General features: G+C 39.2%; 1 protein-coding gene across 1 annotated transcript in view; it reads right to left on the reverse strand.

The window, feature by feature from the left end:
* Positions 1-17902, reverse strand: part of CNTN4 (contactin 4) — a 428771-nt gene that overhangs the window by 226533 nt on the left and 184336 nt on the right. The gene's annotated exons all lie outside the window — the stretch shown is intronic.

A 17902-nucleotide genomic window follows, 5' to 3' on the forward strand; every position in this document is an offset into this window, starting at 1 on the left:
ATGGGAAAATGTGCATGTTTTTGCTTGGTAGTGAAAACAATGACAGTATTTATGAATGCAATACTTTTCCTATTGTTTTTAGTTCATGTTTTGGGGTTATTTGTTTATATTACTGTGTTGATTATGGTTTATATTGTTTTTGGGTTTCATACTTATTTTGAGCTACTTTTTGTGGTAGGAAGCAATACATCAATTTACTATATAATAATTATTATTGAGATACTAACAGTATTAAATATGTATATTAAATTTCTGCAATGTAGCTGTTCTATATGCTTGACCAAATAAAGGGTACATGAGGCTATTACATGAGTAAACAAAGCTGGTCTCAAATAGCATCTCAGTGGCATCTTGTTGGGAAGTCCAATATAAAATGATCCAAGGTTAAAAAAATAAATGAAGTATTACAAGGTTTACACAGCATTAGTTTATCTTACAGATAATTCACAACATTGATCAATTTTGTTCTGTTATTTGCATTACAATTTGTTAAAGACAATTGCCTGAGGGCCAGACTACATCTTACACTGATCAACATGGCCGGCACAATTATAGCATGGTTAACAAGACAGAGTATCTTGTTAATCCTTCCACACATGCCAGTTATATGCTAGTCAGATCCCCCAAATTACCCTTACTGGCATGCTTTACTGTGTCATGGGTTACTGTTTCTTTCAGTTAGTTTGTCTGAGAGTGCAGCAACCCTAAATAACGCACAGGCTGTTACTGGAGGTTGCTGCCTGCCTCCAGTAATGGCCTGTCCTGGTCAAGTTGAACAGCAAAGCAAGTTATGTTAGTAAAGTAATCCAGTCAGCACATAACCATAGCTTATTTCTCTCACTGCAATGCTGTGAACGACCCCCTTGTGTAGCTTCTGAGTCTATTCTTGTACTTTTCTTCTCATGTAAAGCCCTGATTCAGATGGGAACAAGGTACCCAGGAAGGGAAGTGTGAGAGCTAAGCCTTCCCTCTTCCCACTGTTTTCCCCTGAAATTCTGCCTCTCGCCCCCCCCCCCCCCCCAAACACACACACATACAACAACAGGAAGAAAGATTCAAGATATTTGGATATTCCTGATCCAAGCTTGGGCCACAGAAAACTAGGTATGTATAAAAATATGAGAAAATCAGTATATGCTCTGTGATAAGTCGTTTTGATCAGGGGGCAGAGGAGTAAAAAAAGGAAGGAAGGAGGATGAACAAGAAGCAAATCTGACTTCTCTAGCTCAAGCGCAATGACCCACCTTTCATGGCCAGAACAGACGTCAACTTAAGGTGCATTCCTGTGTCAGTCATTAACATGCTTAGCTACGAACAAGTGAGACCTAACAGGATGGACTGGGTTTTCTGTCTGCAGTGTTGCTGACTGATGTTGCACAAAATTTCTTAAAGCAACATGCACACCCACAATCCATTCTTTTACAGTGCAATCCTATCTCGATCTATCCTCTAAATCTTATTTAAGTTCAGTGGGACTTATGCACAGGTAAGTGTGTGAAGGAATACAACCTTAATCTCTACCAGTTCGGTTTTCCTATTAAACACAGATTAGCATTCCCAATTCTTGTGCAACTAGTTGACCTAGTCAAGTGATCTCTTGACAATATAAAAACAGATGATTGATGAAATCCATTATTATCACATTGCATTTATATCCCACCTTTCGGGAATCCAAGGAAACCTACAAAATTCTCTCTATTTTATCCTCACAACAGCAACACTGTGAGACAAATTGGACTGAGTGTTTGTGAGTGGCCCAAACTCATCAATGAGTTCCATGGCTGAGCAGGGACTAGAACCTTGATTTCCCAAGTTCCAGTCCAGCACTCTTGTGTGTGTGTGTGTGTGTGTGTTTTCAGAAAATACAATGGGGGGCAGGGAAGGATTATACAAGAAGGTAAGAAAAAAGTAGGGAGCCAAGGATCATTCTAAGAATTTAACAAGCGACTCCTCATTTAATCACATTTATAATAGACAAATGTCTCTATCAACCATTCTTCCATCATACCCATTCAATTCTCAAAAACATATTTATAGTTATAAATCTCAGCATTGCTTTGGTACTGATGGTAATCACAGACATTTGTATAAATTACGTTTTCTTTAACCAATATTTAAATTGTTCAAACTAAATCGTCCCTCTTTGAGTAAATTCTTTAACTGATCTTCTGTTGACATAACTAGTTAGCTTAGTCATTGTGTACTTGGCTAGCTTGTCCAGTACCAGTCCAGTACTCTTAACTATTTCACCACACTGGCTCTGCACTTGATGCTGCTCACTGTTGTGCAAGATCATGTCAGTGTTGGTAGAAAAACAACTGATTTCCTTAGATCACAAAGTCAGGACTTACCCATATAAAATATAACCATTTATACAAAACAGTGCAAACCCATAAAGTAATATGAAAGTCATGACTTCAAAATAGGTTACTGGTGCAGACATTTGTCTGAAGGTGATGGGTAGGAAGACCTGAAGAAGACCCTAACTCAGGTGTGTGAGGTTCCATTCCAACAAGCACACTCACACATGCACACAAAAGGAAAAACATGATTCAGGTTGTAGCCAGACTCGTGACCTTGAAACAGGGACACTGGCAAATGGTAACAACTATATCCTGCAGAAGTCTCATGTGGTTCTGAAAGAAATCATCCTAGCTTAGCACAGCTTTTACTCCATTCACTGAATTATTTAAATTATTTTGGGTGGGAGGGATGCCTTTAAGCACAGTAACAGGTGCAGTCAAACTAAACATTATGTTAACCGTGTCACATGCAGCTGATTCTTCTATCTTTGTTTACAGTAACTGCACAGGGCACCAGTCCCAACACGAAAGGGACCACTCATTGGCAGCACCATTTGTATCGATCTCTGTGCCTCTGGAGATCAGGCAGAAACCAAAATTGTGCCATTCTTGGCTCCTCCTAAAAATTCTTTGTTTGCAAGAGTTGAGGACAGTGAAGGACAGAACATTTTGGGGGCCATTCATTCATAGAGTCACCATAAGTAAGAAACAAATCTTTAATTGTTGTGAACTGCCCAGAGAGCTTTGGTTACCAGGTAGTATAGAAATAAAAAAGGAAATAAATAAAAATAAATCCTTGTTTGAAGAATCCTTCCTTATTTGACCAACCATTCAGTTTTTATATAGGATTTTAATCTTTTTATCTTTCCTTCTTTATGTTCTGGAATCTATTTAGGTGCTGAATGGTATATAAACAAACTAATTAATGAGTGACTGAATCAGGATTGGGACCAGCCTGCGCTGAGAGGAGAGCGTTTCAGCTTCCATTTGCTTTCTGAACTCATTTGACCAATCTTTAGGCACAGAGATTAAAAAGAAGTAACTCGGTTGATGCCAACTGAGACTTTATTCCTTCTTTTTTAATTCTGTTTCATCCAGGAGTGGGGCAATTTTGGAAAGCAAATAATGTGGGGGAAAGTTTAATCCTCCCCTCCGGGTGTCTACTGAACCCAAGCCAAATTGAGGACACACAGGATCACTGTAAAGCAAACAAAGACACTGAGTTATGAAAGACACATTTAGTGTCACCTGGGGAAATAAATAGGGACAATGTTAGGAACTGACCCACTGGGGTTGGAATTCCACATCTTTAATTTGAAGCCGCAGGTCTCTGGGAAGCCATGAGGCCCCCTGCCCTGCCATCTGCATGCCTTTGCATCTCACTTGCATCTGATCTTCCTGAATGGGCTGGCTTTTTGCCCACATGTGTTTCACCTCCGTGCAATTTTTGAGGTTTTTCCCAAAATCAAATGTCTTCTTCTTGGACTATAAATGCTTTTTTACAAACAGGGCTGTTCTTAGGAGACAGCGTCCTTTAAAGATCCACACAGGGAAAGACTTTACAGCAAATGTAATGCATATGATGGCTTTCGATACCATCGACCATGGCATCCTCCTGGATAGGCTGCCGGAGTTGGGAGTAGGAGACACTGCTTGGCAGTGGTTCCACTCCTACCTTGAAGGCCAATTCCAGAATGCGGTGCTGGGGGACTTTGGCTCTGCACCATGGCAACTATGCCATGGAGTACCGCAGGGTTCCATTTTGTATAAACTGAAGCTCAATCCAGATAAGATGGAGGTTCTGTTGGTCAGTGATTTGAGCTCCTGGGTAGGTGACTTGGGTCTTGCCCTGGACGGAGTTGCACTCCCTCTAAAGGACAGGGTCCGCAGCTTGGGAGTACTTCTCAACCCGGAGCTGTCCTTGGAAGCTCAAGTGACAGCAGTGGTGAGGAGCACTTTCCTTCAGCTTTGGCTAATCCATCAGCTGCGTCCCTACCTGAAGGAGGATTGCCTAGCAAAAGTAACACACACATTGGTTACTTCCTGGTTGGACTTCTATAACACGCTTTATGTGGGGCTGCCCTTGAAGACAGTCCGGATTTTCAGATGGTTCAAAACAGAGCTGCCAGAATGCTGCCGGGCCTGGGCGTTATTCTCATATAACCCCAGTCCTCTACCAGCTCCACTGGCTTCCCATCGAAGTCTGGGCTCAATTCAAGGTGCTGGTTATTACCTATAAAGCCCTGAACGGCTTGGGACCAGGATACCTTAAGGAATGCCTTTTTCCCTATTTGCCCTCCCGCCGCGAGATCGGCAGCAGAAGCCCTCCTCCGGGAACCATCTGTGAAAGAAGTCAGGAGACAGAGTACCCGGAGGAGGGCCTTCTCTGCGGTGGCGCCCCAACTGTGGAATGCGCTCTCCAGAGAGGTCCGCCTGGCGCCGTCATTATATGTTTTTCGGTGCCAGCTTAAGACCTTTGTATTTAATCAATATTTTAATATGTTTTAATATTGAATTTTAATATTGTATTTGCAGCCAGAGTGAGTCATTAATTAATTTATGTTGTTAGCCGTCCAGAGATGCTGGTAATTGGACGGCATACAAATTTCATAAATAAATAAATATGTAAATAAGTAGACACAAATTTGAATTGTTGTGCTGTTGTTGTCCTTTGGGCTTGATTCCAGATCTTTTCAGTACCTTGCATTACTCCCTGAGAAAGATATTTGTTTTTTCTAGGGTAGAGATTACACTAAAGATGCCCTGAATAACAAAACAAAACAAAACAAAACAAAGCAGCCCTGCTTGCTTTTGCAATCCAGATTAAAGCTATACACATTCTCCACAGTAAAAAAAAAATTGCTGACATACTACATAATTAAGGTAATACTTAGTTTGCCTCACCACACACAAACCAGGCTAGCAAGTCCCAGAGTAGAACAATAACACTTCTAGTTTTACCAGTGTCCCACATATTCTAGAATGAAGTAGATTATGGTTCAGGTTTAGTTACTATTCAAAGTATGATTACATAAAACAGCAGATTCAGAGGTTAAATGTTTTATGGTTGAGCATACAATTTGTGCTAATGTATATAGTTTAATTCCAAGTACTCAACATCAGCATCTGTATATAAATTTGGGGTTGACTGTTTTTAAGACGGTACAAGATATTTAAGACTAAAATCCAGTATGACATCTATAAAATAAATTAAAACTGCTATTTGGCAATATGGTTTAGAAGTCTAGAGAGATAGTAATCTCTCCACTTTGTAAGATAACAGTATGTCCCATAGTACTACTATGAGTATGAAGTCCCAAATGGAATATGCACAAAGATTCTACACTGTAATTGCTTAGCCTGGAGATCAGTTTCCTTGGTCAGTGAAGCTTAAGCAGCTCCAAGAAGTTATTGGGAAAAGTGATGAAAGGAATGGGAAAACTGAAGTCTGAGGAGGTGAGCTGCTACAACTGTAATGCTGATAAGGCAGCATAATAGTGATGCTTGAAGGATACGATGTTTATAAAATCTAATATAAAATGTTCAGATTTACATCCTCCCAGATTGGAACATGTAGACTGTAATTTGATTATTCATCAGCATTTGCACTTCCCCACTATTCTGAGACAGGATTCTGGAAAATGGTATCTGGGTCTTTTGAGATGCAGGATTAGAATAATTAAGAAGGTGTGTCCAGTCACTAAATAATTTTCTGCTTTGCTGGTAGACCACTGGCATCAAAAATCATGGCTATCACACAATTGGTCCAATCAAAAACCAATTTCCAAAACCAAGAAAGCAGCTTTTACTGAACTCATCCTTGTTAATAACATCTAATCAGAGGCTTGGATTCCTAGCTGTCCCTTCTCTGCAATGAATGCTACATATCCTCTGGAACCCAAGACTCTACTTAAGTAAATAGTATGGAACTCAAGGAAGGCTGACTATTTGATTCTACTTGGAAATGTGTGTATGACTATTGCTTCCTCTTGCTGGAACTCTGACCTCAAGAAAGAGGAAGAAAGAGGCAAATTGGGTGTGTGCCAGTAAGTGGAGGATCTACAGCTCCACCATCATCAGAAGGAGAAAGTCATGCCATGTAACTCATTTTTCCTGGTTGTTTCCAAAGGGTGGGATTTTCCCTCATTAACCACATGTAGGCTAAAAGCAACCCAGTCCCCACACCAACAGCTTCCTTGTCACTTCCACCCTGATGGCAAGAGGATAGATCAGAGATTTTCATGGGATTGCTCTCTTAAACTCCCATTATAGATACAATTACATACATAGATACACACTGAGAGTCAGTGTGGTGTAGTGGTTAAGAGTGCAGGACTAGGATTTAGGCAATCTGGGCTCTAATCCTGCTAAGTCACAGAGCCCACTGGGTGACTTTGCACTAGTCACACACTCTCAGGCCAACCTACCTCATGGGGTTGTTGTTGTGGTGATAAGATTGAAAATAGGAGGAGAATTATGCAACCCACTTTGAGTTCTTTGCAAGAAAAAAGGCAGAATATAAATCAAATACATAAATAGTAAATCAATGGGCTTATTCCTGAGTAGACATACTTAAGATTGCACTGTGCAAATATGTATTTAAATGCACAGTTTATGCAGATATTTAGACAATTGTGGATGGGAATAGTAAAAAATATGATCTGAGGTGACTTGGTCTCAAAATGGGATGATTTGCCCATTCCTATACTATGAGCAGTTTTAGCAAATACTAAGGATCCTTATCATTTTACAGAGATTATTCTAATCAATTAATACATGCTATTTCCATAATTCTTACAACAGCCTTATAATGCAGAGCAGTATTTACCCAAACTGTACATTTTGTGGAATGTATGCGATAGCTAAATTTTTGTGGCCTGGTTATGGGATTCTAGGGAATACTGCAAATTACAACCTGCCCTTCTGCCAAGCACACTTTTCAGGCTCGTATGGGAGTCTTTCCATGTCAGGTTCAGTGAGATTTTCTGCTGGTAATTGAGTTTCCTCTCTTTTTGCCCTTCACTAGAACAGAACAAAAGGTCTCAAATGCTAATTTTGTTTTTTACCAACTTTCCTTTCCCCCAAATTCCTCACTATTTTATTTTTAAAGACCTTCAGCAGCAGAGTAAAACTTTGCTTTGCCTGTCTGTTTATATCTACCATGTTTGTGATTGTGCACGGTCCCTCATGCCATGTGCTGCTAGCAATGCAGGTCTCTTTTGGCACTATGCTATTAACTAAGTGTTAGTTTTGGGCTCTGTATTCCCAGTGCTGTGGATTTTCCAGGCACAATTCATTCTCACATGCTCTTTACAACTCCTTTGCTGTTCACATTTCACCTAGCCCATCTGTGCTATCATGAGCTTTGCCTTTCCTCACACTTAATCGTCAAGATGCTTGTGTGATGATACATGAATAATGAATAAATGTTAAATGATTGCCTCCTCGACAGATTTCAGTGAAAATTTGTTGGTGTCTGTCTGTCTATCTAAAGCAATGATTTCCTGTAACAATTTGCAGCAAGCAACTTCTGAAAAATTCAGTAAGGTCTTGAACTTTAGAACAGTTGACAACAATGCCTGGTTATCGCAAGAAAAAAACCTATGTAGAAGGATTCTGGTGATCACCAGACACTGCTGTAAACCAATTCAAAGATCAAGATGTAAACCTGTAAATTGAATAGTTTACATTTTAATGTGGGTTAAAGGACTTCATTAAACTCCAGAACAAAACCAAAACAACTGGGAGGCTATTCTTGCACAGCTTACATAAGCATAATAAGCTGTTGCCTACATTTAAGCTGTACTTTGACTCAACTTAGCTGCTCTTTTGGTACAGATTTCAGCTGGTGATGTGATCATGAACTGGATCAGTGAAAGGCACTAAAGGGAATAGAATAATGTACCTGCTGGGATGCAAAGCTGAACTGCAGGAGTCTCCCATGTTATAAAGAGGTCCCACAATGATGGAAGCTGATTTGGGTTACCTTCAACCTGTCTCATGGGGTGACATCCATTCTTTTCCTCTTCAAAAATGTGTCCCAGTGTGTGTGTGTTGGGGGGAACCATCTGGATCAAATGTGTGTCCTAGGGCTAGACAGGTTCTGCTCTGAAATTTTAGAAGCTGCTCCAATTCAGAGCAAGTAATACTGAACTAGATGAGCCAATGGCCTGAGACATAAAACATTAAATGTATGGAAACAATAAACACTATGTTTAAGGTTACAGACTTTAGTCCTACACAGTCTTTTCCTACATCCATTCTGAGGGTTTGTACAGTTTTAGCCAATTGCCCTCCAGATGTTTTGGACTTCAACTTCCATCAGTCCCAGTCAGCACAACCATGGTTCATGGATGATATGGGCAGTTAACTGTAATATCTATAGGGCACTAGGTTGGATAAGGCCAGCCTATATCATGTCTTAGTCCTCTTCATTCTAGGCAACACTTTTCAAAGCATGGGGAAGGGGGGTTGAGCTAGAAGCAATAGAATCTGTGCACTGCTTGCCCATGCAGTGAGCCAACAAACTGCATGTTCTAGCAGGTGACCAAGATGCTTCAAAGCTTCAGGCTCTGAACTGACCCTTCCCTCCCATGCTGGACAGGAGAAGGTCTGGGAGGGCCTTCTGCACTAGTAATACTTTGCTTGCAGAACTAGGTCTTTCTGAGCTTGGGTTTGGGTCTGCATTGTTTGGACCTGCCTCCTTACTGGCTGCCTCATCCTCATTTGCTCTGCATCCCGATGATGCCTCCTGGTTTGTGCTCTGGTTTTGTCTTACCCCTCTGTTCAGGCTAAAGAGTTTGTTGCATGGCTCCTGGCTGTTGGCTCTCTACTCCTATTTTACTTCAGAGTACTGCCTATGGTTCAAAGCAGACACAAGTGTTGCTAAGACCTTTACAATCTTGCTTCATAGTGATGGTGGCTCTCAGAGCTATCTTTAGTGACTCTTTGGAAAGCTGCAGAGCCGGCTGGTGCCAGAGGTCAGACCAGATGGCCCGGGAGACCCCTTCTGACTCGCTCTGTTTCTATGTTTCCATCCCAAAATGGTCTACCTCCATCTTCCTAGAACAGTCAGCAACCCGGGTTTCCAGGATCTTAGCAGTTACTCTTTCCTTTCCTGTAATGTAGACCACATTCACTAAGCAGACATGGAAAGCAAAATAAGGGCCCCCATTCAGTGTATTTATTTATATATTTATATATCCATTTATATGCCACCAAATACTTAAAAAGCCCTTAGGCGGCTTACAGAATCATATAAATACATTTTTGAATAAAGAACAATTTAAATTATTTTAAAGCCCTAAATTTTTTAAAACCAAATATAATCAGTAATACAAGAGCAGTAATATAAGTGAAAGGAGATCAGGATCAGTTAAAATGAATATTACAAAGGTAATATATTGCCTGGTGCTGAAATGAAAATAATGATGGCACCAGGTGAATTTCTTTTGGGAGTTTATTCCAGAGGTGGGGAGCAGCCACAGAGAAGGTCCTTTTCCTATTTACTACCCAGCTCACCACTCTGAGGGGTGGCTCCTGCAGAAGAGCCTCCTATTGAGGCTCTGAGTATACAGCAATTCAGAATATCTATCTTTCAGTACATTTGGTAACCAGTTGTCTAGTAGTGTTTCAGAGTTATTATTAATTTAACCCAAGAGTGGGACACCCAGTGTCCTCCAGATGTTATGGGCAACAACTCCCCCAACCCCTGAGCACTGGTGATGCTACCTGGGGCTGATAAGCATTGTACTTCCAACTACTTGGAGGTCACAGGATTTCCTATTCCTGAATCTGTTTATTCTTGGTGTAAAGGTGCAGCGCATAAGAGAATTATTTCAATAGATTTAGGGCTCAGAAGGAACAGAACAGGAAGAAAAGCATGCTCTGCAGAGCTGTTCTATCCCACTTGCACTGTGATAGTTTGCAAGACTGGGAAATGAAACACATGCACATGTACTGGGCAGAGGATATCACATTTTAGTCCCCTCTCGAGAGGAAGAAAGAATATAATCACAGTCTTCTAATTAGCCTGTACATGCGGGAGTTTAGGAACAAGCTGCCCTTTGCACAGAAATCATAATGAACGTAGAGCTTGATGCTTACATGGACTGCCCCCTTCCCCCCCTGCTATGGGTACAAATGGCTGTCCTGTGAATACATTTGCTAAGCAGAACCGGTGCAAGAGAAAGATGCAGACTTAGCTAGCATGCCATATTGGGCTGCATGCCATGTTAATCCTTCTTAGAGTAGACCCACTGAAAAGTATGGAATGCATAACATAGGATACCAACGAACAGGTCAAGTCAAGCTATACATCTAGCCACTGATGTAGATGCATATCATCTTGCTTAACCATCTACTTTCATAAACAGAGAAACATATGTAGAGAACTACAATGCATCACTGAACAAGAAGAATGGCAAATTAAGAGCTCTCCCTGTCCATAGAGATTGATCTTTGATATTTCATGAGTTTTCATTTTGTACACTACACTGCACCCATAATATCATTCCCATGAGCTGCTCAATGAATCTATCAGCTGCTAAATATAATATATGAATCAACTCAAATGGCTTTTTGAGCATAGTATCTTTGGGTTTTTTAATGCATTTTTGCCCTGTTCTTCATGTAAAACCTTTTCCATTGTGTCTTTAAGGCAATATTAATTAATGTGTACTATTATAATTGCAAGGGTTTGTAATAGTTGGTCTGCAAATATGACCTTCATCCGGGCACTCACAAAAACTTGAGCCTGGGATATCGTTTATTGTCAGGACTGAATGTTTATGACAGGGATTATAGAAATGTGAATGTACATCTCTTTCTATCGCCCTTATATTGTATCCCATTTATATTTAAATTAACTATATTGTTTCATACATTGCACCTAAGCAGGGTGTTTTTATGCAGTCACTTGTCTTTAGTGGTAAAAGCATGAGAAACTTATATTTCTATAAAAATGAATTCATTACAAATGCTCAGAAGGAACAAATCCTGCAGGGATGTAGCAAGAATACAGGTGGGTACTGGTCTTATGACTGTCAGATTCAAAGCAAATCCAAATTGTTCCATCCCTCCCCTAAACTTCTCTTTCTCTTTCCCATCAACTCTTGGTTTAAACCACTCTTTCCCAATATTTCAGCATCTGTTGAAAACATGGGTAGCTGGAAATAATTTGCAGGCATATTTCAGCTGACACATGATGCAACTACCTCCAAACACTGAACAAAGTTTATTCCAAATCAATTAGATTATTACACAAGAATCTAACAGGAAAAAACATGCTAGAAATGTGTTTAAGACAAAAAATAAATTCCATAACACAAAAGGAGATTTGCTCAAGATATTTTCCACCAAATGGTTCACTGCTTGTGATCTAAATTAAATAATGCCTGTTTTTAGTCTACTAATATAATAAGATCCATTACATAAATTAAAAACATATTTAGTTTATGCTGATACAATTGCACACCCCAATTCTGAGAAGTGAGAAAATTCTAATTAAAAGGGTATGTTGCCAGACAGAGGACTGGCCTAAAGAACAGAGATCTGCCTTCAAATGTTCCAAACTAGAATTCTTATCATTCCTGAACATTGGTCATGCAAAGGGATAAAGTCTAAAACAACTGGAGAGCAACAGGTCAGGGAAGGCTGACATAGAATATATGACATGTGAATGTAAGCCGCCTAGGAAGTCCTTTTGGCAGTCATAGGCGGCCTATAAATACGTGAATGAATGAATCTTTCATCCAGTTCACCAGAGGTTTCAGTGATGTGATCCAAACTGACAAGTAGCATCACATATAATGACCCTAAGATGCAGTGATTAGTTAAGAGTCAACCGGGTCTGTATCTGAGTTACTGCATACATTTTCACAAAGAAGAAAATAATATGCCTATACTCTAACGTAAGATGTACAATTTCTGCCAACATAAGTATACAGATAGGAGAGCTGATTAGTGCAGCCACTGGGCTTATCAGCTCTTCCGATCCATGTACTGAAAGAATACATGAATCAAGAGTGCTGATAAGGATAGCGGCTATACTTTACAGACCATTCCTGAAATCAGTGCCTAGCCTCTGAAGCACACCAGTGCCAAAGCTGAAAAAAGTCCAGTGGCTTTTTCAATCAATCAGACCATCAAGCAATGGCAGTTCAATAATTTTGCTATGAACAACTGTCATTTCACAACAGCAGCATCCATCAAATAAAATGAAGGAACCAATGCCAATCAGTCGGGATAATAAAGTTGTTTCAAAGGAATCACTACATGGAATCAATATTAGCTGCATATCATTTCATTTCTTTACCCAGAGTTTGTACTACTTCATCTGTGTGCCAGGAAACATTTCCTTAAATATTTAAAGATGTACCATACAAGCAAAGTGCATAGTTGGCATTTCTTATTTTGTTTACATGGGTCTGAAGGAGCTTCTTTTTAATATAATGGTGGTATTTGTTACCATCTAGCTCATTTTAAATTTTCTACCTAATTTCCAAAATATCCAATCCTACTGAGAGCCAGTGTGGTACAGTGGTTAGAGTATTAGCTAGGGGACCGAGGAAATCCATGTTCTAGCTCCCACTTGGCCATGAAGTTCACTGGGGGACTTGGGGCCAGTCACTGGCTCTCAGCCTAATGTACCTCATGGGGTGGTTGTGCGGATATGTCAGAGAGGAGGAAAAATGTGTAAGCTACTTTGGGTTCCTTGAAAAAAGAAGAAAGGTGGAGTAATAGTGATAATTATAATGCATATAGATTTTTAACTCAAGTTATGTACAAGCTCTCTCTTCCTTTCTGAGCACTCAAGTGTTAAGCTCCAACTCATGTCTCATGATCTCTAGATGCAACGTTGCTGTGTGTGAGTGTGCATGTGAGTGTGCACATGAGTGTGTGTGTGTGAGCAAGAGAGAGGGAGGGAGAGAGGGAGATCATTTTCTGAATGTTATTAGTTACTGGCAATGACAGCAATCCAATAAAATGAACCAACAAAAATACTGATAAGAAAAGAAAAGAAAAGAAAAGAAAAGAAAAGAAAAGAAAAGAAAAGAAAAGAAAAGAAAAGAGACTGATAGTCTAAAGCTAAACTCCATTGTAGAACAGCCAACACATGTGGTAATTTTCTAGGATGGAGCTGGGGTTTGTACTCAAACAAGAAATCACTTTTTCATGTCAGAAATGCTCTGTCAGAGACAAATGCAGCTAATAAAGGCCAAAAGCACAACTTTCTTTAAGAAGAAAATGAAGTAGCCTTTTCAAGCTCAACTCTTAGACTTGATCTTAAGCTTCTGCATGTGCACTATCCATAAACTACATGGAAGGAAAATCCATTCCAGATCACCAGTGCTTAATTTCAAAACTGAGAGAAGCAGGAGCATTAAACATTTCTGGAAGCCAAATGGTCTGATCTCTGAAGCTTTCTTCCTAATCCGAGGTATATGAGGTCTAAGAGAAGTCTACCGAGTGACAAAGGAAGCACACTGCCTGTTTTATGAGCATTGCCCATGTTCAATAAATGAAGTCTGGTCCCTTAGGAAGTATGGTGGGCCCTGACGTAACTTGAACCTAGCATATGAATCCTGCAATAAGCTGTTCCTAAAATCCATTCCAAAATCTTAATTTTGCTTTAGTTTGGCACGAAATCCTCACTGTTCTGAGACCTTGGTAAAGGACACGGTAAATATGCCTTAAACAAACAAACAAATGAAATGATTCCTACTGAAATGCTGTTGAAAGCCTATGGCTACCCTACGTAGTTTTAAGAGAATCAAACACTATCAACCATTGATTAATTCCCCAGACACAGTAAAGCACATGCTTGTATGGCTCCAGTCAGCCTCTGCTGCAACAGTGCCACAAAGGATTGGGCCATCTTCCTCTGACAGTTGAGATGTTTGGACAGAACACAGCAGTAGCTACTCTGGGCAACATGGATGACCAAAGCAGACCAGACTCTCCATTAACTCAACTACAATCCACCAATAAGTGCATTGCTATGTACTGGAATAAGCCCTGGGCAGCCTAGCAAGCCAGGCTCTACCACTCCAAAACAGCATTGAAATGCTAAGCCACGTTTCAAGAACCATAGCTTATAAGCATCCAGGTTTATCATGTGCCACAAACAGAGAGCAGAAGGATCAAAGTGTTCTGACCAACACTATGGGTGCCTGTAGGACAAGAGACAAATTTAATAAATCAGAGGGAAAGAAGGCTACACAGCACTTTATGAAATCAATTATTTATTTTGCTACTCAGTTATGTCTTAATAATTCATAGCTCCAAGGACCATCTTTCTGAATAAGGTGAACAGCATATAGGCTCCTCGCAGCATTTCCTATCTAGGCTTAGTTCCTTGTTAATTCTGGCTTGTGGTCCTCTATGCAGTTAGGTTGCTTACCTCCAATTGACTTTAAAGGAATTTAAAGCAGCCTTGCTGTAGGCAGAATTGCAGCCTTTATTTATGAAATATGTCTATGTCTTTTTGAGAAATCAAATCAGTTCCCCAGAAAAAGAATAGCAATATCATTCTAACCATTCTTACCAAAAGAAAATGCAGAGTTATTATTTTGTTTAGGATGTGGATGTCTAAGCAAGGTGCATAGAGTTTAGAACTAGGGTTCTTTGCCATTGCAAGCAAAAATGTTTTTTCTTTTTAAAGTATCATCAGTTCTTATATTATTAGTGTGATAATACTAATCTTAGTGTGATGTAACATATTCCTTACTTTTTGAAAATTTATTCTATGTAAAAGGCAACTAATATGTCAAGAAACAATGAGAAAATTTTAAATGTTAACGATGTATAACATGGCAAGTATTTGGGGGCACATACTTAGCACTTTCATCAAAATTAGCTTGTAACCTAAATACATATTTCAGGAATAAATTGCTGACCCATTCTGACCTCTTCAAGAGCTTAAATAGCTACTTCAGAGTTTAATCTGCAGGGAATAAGCTACACAAAGAATAATTTAGTCCTTAACTGAGAGGGGGAGAGAGAGATCTTTTAATGATGCCCTTGTATTCAAAATGTAACCCTCTTGCCTTTGTCTCTAAACTTGGGATGGCTATAATTTGGCACAGAATTTAAAGTAAAGCATGAAAAGGAACAGAGCGGAGACCACCCAGCAGAATAATGATAAAACCGTGAAAGGTGCTGATTCGTGGGACAAAATGACTCTCCAGCACTAAAGCAATATTGTTTTCCCAGGCTTGAGAGACTGATTGGATCTTCAGGTAGGTCAGGGACCACGAGTGCAAAAAACAGTCAGTGAAGAAATCCCTGAGTATTGGAGGAAGATAGGTTAAACTCAAGATAAATGGCACTGTAAAGAGAGAAATAAAATTCTACAGAGCGTTATTAAAAACAAGGAACTAGAAACCTGAGTGATATTTGAAATGGCTTGAATGGGAAGTAGTTTGAGATTTCTCTGTACAAGGGCAAAAGGCAGAAATTCTGCAAGCAAGGAGGCTTTGAGCTCAGAAACCAGTTCGGACTCCAACTGACTTTCACAAACTGTCCTTTAGGCTGATTTCATTCTATCGAAGTTACATATACTGCACTTGACTGGCAGATTGAAAAGAATGCAATATTAACATGGATGCACACTTGCTTTTTAGAAACAAATCCTGTTTAATAAACTTAATCCACCATGGATATTTCAATATCTAGACAGTTCAGTTTGCAATCTTATCAGTCAGACAACATAAGCTGACTGTTTTAAAGAGTAGAATGTATCACCTCAAAACAAACAAAAAATAGAACCCGACACACAATCTGATATGCTATTTTTCTTCTTTTCATCCTGCTTCAAATCAAAGTATGAATGAAGTGTGCGACATTTCACTGATAAGTGTAAAGAATGTGTTGGTTGTAAGAGTCACCATTTGCTACTCCATGGCTAAGAAACTAACTTTGCTTATTAAAGCAACATTCTTAATTAAAAATCAGTCAAGCCAAGCTTATGCTTGCTCATCTATCAATGTTTCTGTTATAGTCCAGATGTGTTCTTGGGCTACAATGACATACCAATTAATTAAACAGAACACAGATGTTAATGTACTGTGCTCACAAATTGAGGCAAACTTCAAACTTCTTTCTATCATAGAAAAAACAAAAACAAACTGCTAAAACTGTCAAGTTCAATATTTAAAATTCTGTTTCCTGATCATGTTAATTTGGTATGCACCACAGTGTTTTTGATAGAGAAGATCCTTGCGTTATACATTCACTATTCAATGTAAACAGGTAGTCAAGCACTTCACTTCCTTATGTTTGCCATAGAAGTACCCTGCTCGCCATAATGGCAGAAAGAGGAGTGTACAAGGATGGATCCTGTTCCCCATTGTACCACCAGAAAGAGGGGAATGGCTGCAATAGTTGTTTTCTGGAGAAATCCAAGGGAAAACTGGAACATTCATCAAACTGGAACAAACAAACCCACATCTTTTACTCTGTCGGTGTGAGAAGCAGGGCTCTGAATTAGGCAAAAGTTGTGCCGCAGATAATTTCTTGACCACAACAGTACGAATGCTCTGGTCATGGCATTTGACATTTTATTATTTTCCATGCTGCTAGAATATGTGGTCAGGCAAGTTAGTTTCACACATAATAGGATGGCATTATACTGGATAATGTGCTTTGAATAATAATGCATTGGAATTTAGTTTACAGAACAACACAGCTATTTGATTTGTGACATCTGGGATACCACAGAGCATGAGGATTCCAAAGGAGGAAGCAGTATTTATGAGGCAATCTCCCTGACAAACTGGAATCTCAAGTTATTAGTCTCAAAGAAGCTGTTCATTATCTACCTTTCACAAGAGCACATTTCACATGGAACAAACAACACTAGGCTATAAGAAGCTGATACTATATTGTAAATTATTCTGGGAAATACAAGACTTAGGCATTCCATGGCTATTACTTTTTACTACCTATCATCTTTCAAAGAAGGCTGGCATAAAAATCGGCTTTCAGTTTTGTATATGTTTTAATTTTTGGGTTTACTGAGATCAGCATCACAACAAATGCAACAAATAATTTGGACAAAGTGAAGGTAGAAGGAGAGAAACAGTGAAAAGGGTACAAACAGGACACCCACTGGATGGTAATGGTAATATTTTTTAATTATTTAATGTATTATATTTTAATGTTTTGTGAGCCGCCCCGAGGCTTCGGCGAATGGGGCGGCATAAAAATTTTCTAAATAGATAGATAGATAGATAGATAGATAGATAGATGATAATGTTGGCACAGTCTTTTGCTGAGCTGTTTTGTATAAATTTGTTATGACTTTATTTTTATTATGTGATTTTTATTGTCTTTGTATTTTGAAAGCTTTCTTCTAAGGAGTATTCTTAAAAGAAGCATATCAATATATATAACAAAAACAATAGCTAATAATTCAACAGCATAATGGGAGTACTCCTACTCAAACCCACAAGTAAGTCTTATCTATAACTGATAATAATTAGGTAATAGAACAGTAGACGTGTTGGGTGCATGAGAATATGATGTTATAGTTTCAGCAGAAAGTTCAGAATGGAATGGCCTACAAAGATTTTCAGAGAAATAATATGACTTTGTGT

The sequence above is a fragment of the Varanus komodoensis genome, unplaced genomic scaffold, assembly GCF_004798865.1.
Source record: "Varanus komodoensis strain SLA01 unplaced genomic scaffold, ASM479886v1 scaffold6_4, whole genome shotgun sequence".
NCBI classification, from domain to species: domain Eukaryota; kingdom Metazoa; phylum Chordata; class Lepidosauria; order Squamata; family Varanidae; genus Varanus; species Varanus komodoensis.